This window comes from Hyaena hyaena, unplaced genomic scaffold (assembly GCF_003009895.1).
Source record: "Hyaena hyaena isolate Hyena2069 unplaced genomic scaffold, ASM300989v1 scaffold_136, whole genome shotgun sequence".
NCBI classification, from domain to species: domain Eukaryota; kingdom Metazoa; phylum Chordata; class Mammalia; order Carnivora; family Hyaenidae; genus Hyaena; species Hyaena hyaena.
The window spans coordinates 234,068-245,745 of NW_024080768.1; the positions used below are offsets into that span (position 1 = coordinate 234,068).

Genomic DNA, 11,678 nt, shown 5'->3' on the forward strand with positions numbered 1-11,678 from the left:
GTGATCTGTGCTTTTCCACCTGTGTGCCAGAGCTAACACTGCCCCTCACACCTGTATTAGTTTCTTCATGGTCTGGTATAGTTCTAGTTCTGATTCTACCTTAAGGACCACACACAAGCTTCTGTGTGAAACTAATCCTGAATCTCACCTTCAAACTTTCTCTCTTATTCCCAATCAGAATGAAAATTAAAATTTAGATCTAGAAAAACATTTGACAGAAGAGTCTCCTCATTTGCAGTTGAGGTAACAGAGTCCTAGAGGAAATGATTTATAAAAGGTGATGAATTTTGAGAATAACAAAGTATGGCCTAATGACCACTGCTTCTGTTATGTCCAATTCTCTGCCTATGATTATTTCCTTTTTAGGCTAAGAAAGGGTACATATCATGTCCAGGATCACCCAGTTACTAAGTCATAGATCATGGATTCAATCACTCATTATTATATCATATTCACTAAAGCACTACCTCACAGTCTACAAAGATGAGGATTTACTTGATACATGGTTGTGCTATTTAAGAAAAGATGAGAGGGGGGCGCCTGGGTGGCTTAGTCGGTTAAGCGTCCGACTTTCGCTTAGGTCATGATCTCGCGGTTCGTGGGTTTGGGCCCCGCGTCGGGCTCTGTGCTGACTGCCAGCTCAGAGCCTGGAGCCTGTTTCAGTCTGTGACTCCCTCTCTCTCTGACCCTCCCCTGCTCACACTGTCTCTCTCTCTCCTAGAAATAAATAAAACATTAAAAAAAAAAATTTAAAAAAAGAAAAGATGAGAGGATTCCACTAGGCATGAACGAAATCACAAATTCCTCTCATTTCTCATAGAATTTGAACTCAATGTTATGACACTCTGTTCTATATAGCACACATCTAAATACTTCTCTGGAAGGAAGACATGCACTTCACAGGGAGATGGGTCAGTGCACTAGAAACCAAGGGAGCACTGTTCAGGAGAAAGTCCCTGTTACTGGGAGACATTCTCAGCTGTAAGTTAGGTGACTACTTATAGCATAATCTTTCTGAGGCTGCCACTCAATCATCAACAATCTAAACATCTAAATCCTCCCCAATACATTAATCCCATGGTTTATTTGTAAACTAAGAGAATCATGCTTGTTTATAACCCAGAGATATGAAAATAGGTCTTTCCTTAACAACCCTGCACACTGTGATTCAATTTCTACTAATCTCCATTTGGGGCATGCAAGAGCCTTAATTCTGACACCTTATCTGATTCAGAAAAAAGATGAGCTGAATCTCTTTAATCCCTGTTGGTACAGGATGGAGGAGGCCTTTTCTACTCTTGCATGGAGGATATTTATGTGACTGAGCTGGAGAAGCAGGTGACTGGATTTTAAAGGACTGATGTTCCTGATGAGAAGGCAGAGTGTGTCTTCAAATCAGAAACTTGCTCCCCACAGCGTTCACAGCCAGAGGCCTTGCATTAAATATGGCAAAGCCTCAACAAGGTACAGCAATATTCTGAATAAAGAGAATACAATTTAACAGAGCAGAGATCTTTTATAGTATTAGAAAGGAAGATGAAGTTAGAACCCTCACTGCCCAGGATCTTGCAGTTAATCCTTTCTTGAACTTTAATCTAAGGCAATTCTAACATGTGCAACAGATAATAATGGTAGAACCACTCTGCTTCAACAGAATAGGATCGTGTAACTCTGACCCTCATGTCCCATGGCACCTTCTGATGGTTCTATAGGAGCCCATTCAGACCCTGTGGACCACAGTGTAAATACATCTAGGCTAGAAACAGAACTTTAATCTTTAACGTTAGACAGAGAACTTTTTGTGGGCAGCTAAATGATATGTGGAAAAAAAATCCTAGTCCATCCCCAAGTATCCATGGTTAAAGAGATTTGTAGCAATCACAGTGCTTGCACTGGCAGAAAAGTGCTTTCCAGTCCATAGGATGAAAGTCTGAATAAAATTCTCTGGATTCCCCAGCTCTCAGGAGCAGAGATCAATAAAATTTAAAAAGCCAGAGTCACATAGGTGGGTCTGAGTTATAAGAGTTCATTCTGTGAACATGATAACTGAATTCTTCATATGTGGAATCAAGCCACAGGCTGTTGGAAATTACCTTTGTATGCAACCTCTGCTTAAAGAGAAGATATACAAATATTCTGTTCCCCTTACTTTTGGTTATTTCAATAGATCAGGCCCCATGCCATGGTGATCTTCAACTGGAATCAGTCTGCTCACCATCTACAAGTCAGAAGTACTTTCATGAATGGCAATTACAGAGAAACCACTCTCTGGCATAAGGTAAGAGTCAATGAAATAAAACCCTGCTCTAAATATATTCCCCTATTGAATGTCATGTTGCCTGACTGCATGATATCTGAAGCATATTTCCTTCAGCTTTTAACATTTTGAAATGCATTGTTCTAGTCTTTCTTTGGGGCATCAGGGAAATTTATGTCAGGACATAATCTCCCTAGTATCCATAGAAAAAAAAAATTCTTGCTCTTGGAGTGAGGATATAATGATTTGATAACAAAATCTTGGAGATTTTTTGCCAAGGATTCTATCTCCTTCTGTTTTCAGCTATAACAAACTCAAGAGACTAAACCCCAGCTGTAAATATGAATTGCATACCAAAAGAAAATACCCTTTGCTTTTTCTTAAAAGTGCTAGGCATTGGAGAAGAAAAATGAACATTTCCAATGTTGGGACAGCAAACAAAAGCCCATATTCATTAAAAGTTAATGATGTAGGATACAGATAATGAGCAACAGAAACAGAATTCATAGAAACATATTATCCTTCTGACGCATGGCAAAATTTAATGCATAATCAACAGTACTCAACAGTCCCAGGGTCTATTTTTATCCCAGTGCCTTTAAACCTCAAAATCTATTAAAGATTCATGATCTCCAAGCCATGTGTTCTCTACAGTTAGAAACAGTTATGGCATATGAGTAAACTACTTGCTAATAGAAACAATATTTTGCATTGTGATAAATACAGCACCGTTTTGCATAACATCACTCACTCATTCTGTAAGCACTAAGTGAAAGACAGTAAGTTTGTGTGCACTTGATTAAGCAAGAAAAGCACAGAGCCAGCTTTAAGAGACTTGCATTTACCTTGAAAAAAAAAAGAAAATATAAACACTCCATATCATATTAGATTGGAGAATATTCAAAGTTAAGAAAAATTCAGTAATCAGCTAACTCAGTCTTCCCAGGAAGAGGAAATAATGACTTCAGAGGTTCATTGCCTAATGGTTGGTAAGCATTAGAATCCAATTCCTGTCTTACATTGACTTGTGCTCTTTCAACCATATCACATTCTATCTGCTGTCTGAGAGTACATAGTAAAAGTTTGATGTTACACACCCACCAGAATTTCTGTATACATTCAATAGCCTTCCCCCTTGTTGTCCAAGTCCCACAAAACATAAAGTTAGTATGGGAAATAATGCCAGTATTGTTTTTCTTAAAATACCAACAATCAGTGGCTTTAACAACTCAAGAGATGGACAACATATTTTTTTTAACTGAGACTCTCTCTCTCCAAATTCCCTCTCTTTTTCCTCAAGATCAGAGGAATGTGTTTGTTTTCACCACTATGATCATGTGGCCACTGTCTTTATTCGTTCTATTGGCTTGGAGAACATTATAGCACACATGAAAGCCCTTTCTAAATTCACCCAGCAATGGGGGCTCCTGGGTGGCTCAGTCGGTTGAGCGTCTAATTTCGGCTCAGGTCATGATCTCATGGTTTGTAGGTTTGAGCCCCACATCAGGCTCTGTGCTGAAAGCTCAGAACCTGGAGCCTGTCTTCAGATTCTGTGTTTCCCTCTTTCTCTGACCCATCCCTGCTCATGCTGTCTCTCTCTCAACAATAAATAAAACATTAATTTTTTAAATGCACCCAGCAAGACTTAAATGATAGCCTACAAACCTTGTTTTTATTGAACACAGAAATATCTGTAATGAGAAAAGATATTCTACAGAATAGGATGGTCTTGTATTTTATTACTGCCTCACAGGAAGTCACCTGTGCCATTATCTAAACACAGCATTGTATGTTCATACTCGATGAGTCTGCTAATAGATAATTTTTTATTAAATCACAAGAGAACATAAGTGAACACCATGAGTGATTCATCCTCCTGTATATGGGACTTAATACATCAGTGCTTCGAATCAGGGGGCTGTTGGTGGAAGAAGCTGTCACTGACTTGGCTGGAAATTCTGGTTTTATGCTTTTAGGCTGTCCCTTGTCATTTGGGTATTTTTCTTTTTTCTTTCCTTTTCTTCTTTTTATTTTTTTTTATTTTTATTTTTATTATTTGTTTTTCCCCCTTCCTGTTTTTTCACTTCTTTCATTTTCTTTTTCTTTTTCATTTTCCCTTTCAGTTTGCATGTTTGTTGGATTTGTCTGTGCATTTGTGTGTCTTTGTTACCTGTGTGTTTGTCTGTCTGTTTTCTTTTCCAGGACTACCTCAAGAAACAAGCCAAAGTACACATAGAGGAGAGTCCCAAATACCACTACGAGTATGGAAATAAAGTAACCAAAGTCTCAACAAGAGAGACCATGAGACAACATTCAAACAAGACTTCCTGAATGGACAGGCCATGGACAGTCAATGAGCCTTCTTTAATACAGCAGTACTCGCAGGTGCAGAGTGCATAACAAGCTTTTAAAACTAACAAGACACAGAAAGCTAGACAAAATAACGAAACGGAAGAAATCTCCTCTAAAGAAATTCCAGGAAGAAATGACAGTTAAAGAATTGCTCAAAACAGATATGAGCAACATAACTGAACAAGAATTTAGAACAATAGTCATAAAATTAATCATTAGGCGTGAAAAATAAGCATGGAAAACATCAGAGAAACTATTGCTACAAAGACAATGGTGCTTAAAAATAGTTGTGATGAATTTTAAAAAATGCTATAAATGAGATGCATAATAAAATGCAGGCGTCCAATGCATGGATTAAAGAGGCAGAGAGGTGAATAGGTGAATTTCAAGACACAATTATAGAAGAAGAGGAAGCTGAGAATAAGAGAGATAAACTGATGCAAGAAGATGAAAGGAGACTTCGAGAGCTGAGCGATACAATCAAATGGAACAATATCCATATCATAGGAATTCCAGAAGAGGAGGAGAAAGGGAAAGGTGCTGAAGGAGTCCTTGAACAAATTATAGCAGAGTACTTCCCCATCCTGGGTAAGGAAATAGACATTGAAATCGAAGAGGCACAGAAAACTCCCCTCAGACGTAACTTGATTCGATCTTCTGCATGATATATCATAGTGAAACTGGCAAAATATAAGGACAAAGAGAAAATTCTGAAAGCTGCTAGGGATAAAAATGCCCTAATATACAAAGGGAAACCTATCAGAGTGGTGACAGACCTATCTACTGAAACTTGGCAGGCCAGAAAGGAATGGCAAGAAATCTTCAATGTGATGAAAAGAAAAATATGTAGCCAAGGATCCTCTATCCAGCAAGCCTGTCATTCAGAAAAGAAGGAGAGATAAAAGTTCCCAAATAAACAAAAATTGAAAGAATTTCTCACCACTAAACCAGCCCTACAAGAAATCCTGTGGGGGACTCTCTGAGGGAAATGTTGCAAGGAAAGGAAGATACCAGAGACACGACCACAAGCATAAATCCTACAAAGGACACGATGACTCTAAACCTATATTTTTCAGTAAGAACACTGAATGGAAATGGACTAAATGCCCTAATGAAAAGACATAGGGTAGCAGAATGGATAAAAAACCAAAATCCATCTATTTGTTGCCTACAAGAAACTCATTTTAGACATGAGGACACCTTCAGATTGAAAGTAAGGAGATGGAGAAATATTTACCATGCTACTGGAAGTCAAAAGAAAGCTGGAGTAGCTATACTTATATCAGACAAACTGGACTTTAAAGACAGTAACAACGGATGAAGAAGGGCATTATATAATAATTACAGTGTCTATCCATCAGGAAGAGCTAACAATTATAAATGTCTATGCACCAAATATGGGAGGACCTAAGTACATAAAACAATCACAAAAGGAAACAATCTTATGGATAAGAATGAGCTAATATCAGGGGACTTGAATACTACACTTACAGCAATGGTTAGATCAACTAGACAGATACTCAATAAAGAAACAATGAACTTCAATGACACACTGGACCAGATGGATTTGACAGATATATTTAGAACTCTACATGGTGAGGTCATGGAATTCTTTCTTCTCAAGTGTGCATGGCACATTTTCCAAGATACATCATGTATCTTGGGTCATAAAGCAGCCCTCAATAAATATTTTTAAAAAACTGAGATTATACCATGCATACTTTCAGATCACATTGCTATGAAACTTGAAATCACAGGAAGAAGTCTGGAAAACCTCCAAAAACATGGAGGTTAAAGAACACCCTACTAAAGAATGAATGGGCCAATCAGGCAATTAGAGAAGAAATTGAAAAATATATGGAAACAAATTAAAATGAAAATACAATAATCCAAACTCTGTGGGATATGGCAAAGGCAGTTCTAAGAGGAAAGTTCATTGCACTCCAGGCCTATTTTAAGAAATTTTTAAAAATGCAAGTATAAAATCTAACAATGCACCTAAAGGAACTAGAAGGAGAGCAACAAGAGCACCCCAAACCCAGTAGGAGGAGAGAAATAATAAAAATCAGGGGAGAAATAAACAATTTAGAATACAAAAGAAAAAAAAAAACAGTAGAACAGATCAATGAAACCAAGATTTGGTAATTTGAAAAAATAAACAAAATTTACAAACCTCTAGTCACACTTCTCAAAAAGAAAAGAGAGAGCACCCAAAGAGACAAAATCATGAATGAAAATGGACTTATTACACGAACCCCTCAGAAATACAAGCAATTATCAGGGAATACTATGAAAAATTATATGCCAACAAACTGGACAACCTAGAAGAAATGGACAAATTTCTAAACAGACACCCTCTACCAAAATTCACACAGGAAGAGATAGAAAATCTGAACACACCCATAACTAGGAAAGAAATGGAATCAGTTAACAAATATGTCCCAACAAATAAGAGCCCTGGGCCACATGGCTTCCCTGGGGAATCCTACCAGACGTTTAAAACAGAATTAATACCCATTCTTCTCAAGCTATTCCACAAAATAGAAATCGAAGGAAAACTTCTGGACTCATTCTACGAAGCCAGCATCCCTTTGATGGATCTGGATAAAAAGAATTATCCACCATGATTAAGTGGGATTCATTCCTGAGTTACAGGGCCAGTTTAGTATTCACAAATCAATCAATGGGATACATCACATTAACAACAGAAAAGATAAAAAACATGATCCTGTTGATAGATGCAAAAAAATATTTGACAAGATACAGCATCCCTTCTTAATAAAGATCCTCGAGAAAGTCGGAATAGAAGGAACTTACTTAAACATCATAAAAGCCATCTATGAGAAGCCTTCAGCTAACATCATCCTCAACGGGGAAAAACTGAGAGCTTTCCCCCTGAGATCAGGAACATGACAGGGATGTCCACTCTCACCACTATTGTTCAACATAGTCTTGGAAGTCCTAGCATTAGCCATCAGACAACAGAAGGAAATAAAAGGCATCAGAATTGGCAAAGAAGAAGTCAAACTTTCACTCTTCGCAGATGACATGATACTCTACATAGAAAACTCAACAGACTCTACCAGAAGCCTACTAGAACTGATCCATGAATTGAGCAAAGTTGCAGGGTACAAAATCAATGTATAGAAATCGGTTGTATTTTTATATACCAATAATGAAGCAACAGAAAGAGAAATCAAGAAACTGATGCAGTTCACAATTGCATAAAAACCATAAAATTGCATAAAAACCATAAAATACCTAACCAAGATAGAAGAGATCTGTATGATGAAAACTATAGAAAACTTATGAAGGAAATTGAAGAAGACACAAAGAAATGGAAAAACATTCCATGCTCATGGATTCAAAGAATAAATATTATTAAAATGTCATTACTACCCAAAGCAATCTACACATTCAATGCAATGCCAATCAAAATTGCACCAGCATTCTTCTCAAAACTAGAACAAACTATCCTAAAATTTGTATGGAACCACAAAAATACCCTAAATGGCCAAAGTCATATTGAAGAAGAAAACCAAATTGGGAGGCATCACCATCCCAGACTTTAGCCTCTACTACAAAGCTGTCATCATCAAGACAGTATGGTATTGGCACAAAAACAGACACAAAGACCAATGGAATAGAGAACTTAGAACTGGACCCACAAATGTATGGCCAACTCATCTTTGACAAAGCGGGAAAGAGTATCCAATGGAAAAAAGACAGCCTCTTTAACAGATGGTGCTGGGTAAAATGGACAGCAACATACAGAAGAATGAAACTAGATCATTTTCTCACACCATACATGAAAATAAACTCAAAATGGATCAAGGACCTGAATGTGAGACCGGAAACCATCAAAACCCTAGAGGAGAAATCAGGAACTCAACCGCTGCAGTTTCTTTTTTTTTTTAATGTTTTTATTTTTTTAACGTTTATTCATTTTTGAGACAGAGAGAGACAGAGCATGCGTGGGGAAGGGGCAGAGACAGAGGGAGACACAGAACCCAAAGAACCCAAAGCAGGCTCTGATGCAGGGCTCAAACTCATAGACTGTGAGATCATGACCTGAGCTGAAGTTGGATGCTTAACCAAGTGAGCCACCCAGGCGCCCCATCTGCAGCAAATTCTTACTTGACACATCCCCAAATGCAAGAGAATCAAGAGCAAAAATGAACTATTGGACCTCATCAAGATAAAAAGCTTCTGCACGGCAGAGGAAACAATCCATAAAACTAATAGGATCCAAAACCTACAAGGAACTCACCAAACTCCCCACCTGAAAAACAAATATCCAGTGAAGAAATGGGCACAAGACTGGACAGACACTTCTCCAAAGAGGACATCCAGATGGCCAAAAGACACTTGAAATGATGTTCAGCATCCCTCGTCATCAGGGAAATGCAGGTCAAAACCACACTGAGATACCACCTCATGGCGGTCAGAGTGGCTAAAATGAACAAAAGAAAAAAAAGAAAAAAAACTTTCACCTAAAAAAAAAGAAATGTACAAGTTTACAATATGGCCACATCATTTAAATTTTTCCTGTGTAATGAATGCCAAATCATATGTCTTTACTGTCTTTTTTAGTTATGGATTATATTTAATATCTTGTCTTATGTTTATATGTGTATTTGGTTACTCTTCTGTTAAATATTTAATTATCTTACCCTTTTTTTATTAGTTACGTGAGTTTACTGATTTATAGGACTTGTGAATAGCTTCTTGATAGACATTTACTTGTTAATTTGGGTATCAAAAATATATTTTCTAATATTTATTATTACAGTTCCACCTTTGTTGAAGGGGTCCTTAGGTGAACAAGAATGGGTAACTTCTGTCACTTCCCTTACAATCAGTACTTTTGGGTCATTTATAAGAAGTTATTGTACATTCTAGATTGTAAAATGTATTAACCTACATTCTCTGATGACAGTATTCAAGTTTAATTTTAACAACAAATTCCTTAATTTTTCTGAGAAAGGGATCCTATGTCATATTATTAAAACATAAATATTTTTGTAACTTTGGATCCAATGTCATATTATTAAAATATAAATATTTTGTAACTTATTTTGTTGAAAAAAGATTTAATTTTACATACTCCTTTTGAACATATATGAAAATTTGATCCTGTACAGGCCTGTTTTAAGGCACTCATTCTCATACACCTATCAACTTGGTGACAGATATACTAATATAATACTTAATATGTATTAATAAACATAATTTTATAATATATCTGGAGGTAAAGTCCTGCCTTTCTTGTTCAGATTTTTGTCAGTAATTTGGGTTAAAAAATTAGAGGTACCTGTATGGCTCAGTCAGTTAAGCCTCTGACTTTTGTTCAGGTCATGATCTCAAGTTCGTAAGTTCAACCCCTGCATTTGGATCTGTGCTGACCCTAGGGAGCCTGCTTGGGATTCTCTCTCTTTCACTCTCTCTCTTTGCCCCTCCCCTACTTGGCTTTCTCCTTCTCTCAAAATAAGTAAACAAAAAAAATTAAATCATATAATCATGTTCCATGAAAAATCTACTGGGGATATTACTAGAATTATACTGAATGTCTTTATCAATTCTGACATTAAATAACAACTCTATAAACTGTCTTCTCTTTACTAAATATTGTATATCTTTGAAGTTATCTAAATGGTTAATTTTACTTATTATACATACTTTCTATACATACAAATCTCTTGAATATCTTTGGCTACAGACATAGGTAATTTATATTCAGTACTACTACTAGGAAAAGTCTTTTTTTTAATGTTATTTTTTTGACTTGTTTACTTTTCCATTGAATTTTATTATTTTGTTTTAAATGTAATCTATTTCAACATTTTTTGGGGGGTTGGTTCTGCCAAAGTCTTAATGTCTTTGAAGTATTAAAAAATAGTTTAAATATGTTACGTTATTTAAAAGCTGCGCAGGAAGACAAGCAAGTCTAGGGATTTTAAAAATTAAATGCATTATGCATAGTATTACAAAACTTTCTCAAAAAGAAAAAAACCAAAGACTTTCTCTGGCCTTGAAGATAATGATATTAAATGCAGGCTAATTGGAATAATAATTTAATTTGTCTCTATATGTGCTTGCCTGAAATGTACGTTCTCTCACCCAAAGATACAAAAGCACATTACGAATATTCTTACTTTTCCCTCCCTTCCTTACTTCATTTCTTCATTTTTTTTTGTTTTTAATTTTTATTTGCTTATTTAAATTTTCAGAAGAGACAGAGATGCCAGAACATTTCCAAACATGATGCTGCAGAGCCTGAGAGAATCCCAGGCTGCCTTTACTGCTGATGTCTCTCTCCTCCTCCTTTCCTTCCTCCTCCACCCCCCCAACTCCTCCTCCTCCTCCATCCTTTTTCCCCTGAAATAACAGTATTAAAGGAAAATCAAGTTTTACAAATCTATAATATCAATTTACATTTGAATAATTTAATAAATTGAAATAGCAGCATAAAAACTAAAATAAGGTATAATGTTCAACCTATAAAATAATTATAAGAATTTCACATATGTAATAAAATACAGTCCAGGACAGGTAATTTCATCTTTAGTGGGACAGTTTTTAAAATGCATGAAGAGCATTTTTCATTAATGTATCCTGTCTCTGTAACTTTATGTCATTGGGAAATGCCTCAGGAGGTCTTACATGAATGTGACTCAAAAAATGGTTTTCTCTCCCTCCCATTTTCCCCAACCCTGTGCTGGGCACTTTCCTGGCCTTGCCAGGGCTGGTTAATACAGGTAGTGCCCAACCTAAAAATCATACTTTGGCAATACTATCCTTAGGGGACTTGAGTGACACAGTCTGTTAAGAATCCAGCTCTTGAAGCAAAAATAAACTGTTGGGACCTCATAAAGATTAAAAGCTTCTGCACAGCCAAGGAAACAACCCAGAAAATTAATAGGCAACCAACGGAATGGGAAAAAATAGTTGCAAATGACATATCAGATAAAGGGTTAATATCCAGAATCTATAAGGAACTCACCAAACTACACGCCCGAAAAACACACAACCCAGTGAAGAAATGGGCAGAAGACATGAACAGACACTT

At 36.5% G+C, this 11,678-nt stretch overlaps 1 long non-coding RNA gene across 1 annotated transcript; it reads left to right on the forward strand.

Moving 5' to 3' along the window:
- The first annotated feature begins 1,275 nt into the window (after positions 1-1,275).
- LOC120235703 lies at positions 1,276-11,447 on the forward strand. Its single transcript, XR_005529482.1, has 3 exons — positions 1,276-1,464; positions 2,168-2,278; positions 10,840-11,447. It is a non-coding gene; the product is annotated as an uncharacterized LOC120235703 (long non-coding RNA).
- Positions 11,448-11,678: the final 231 nt, after the last annotated feature.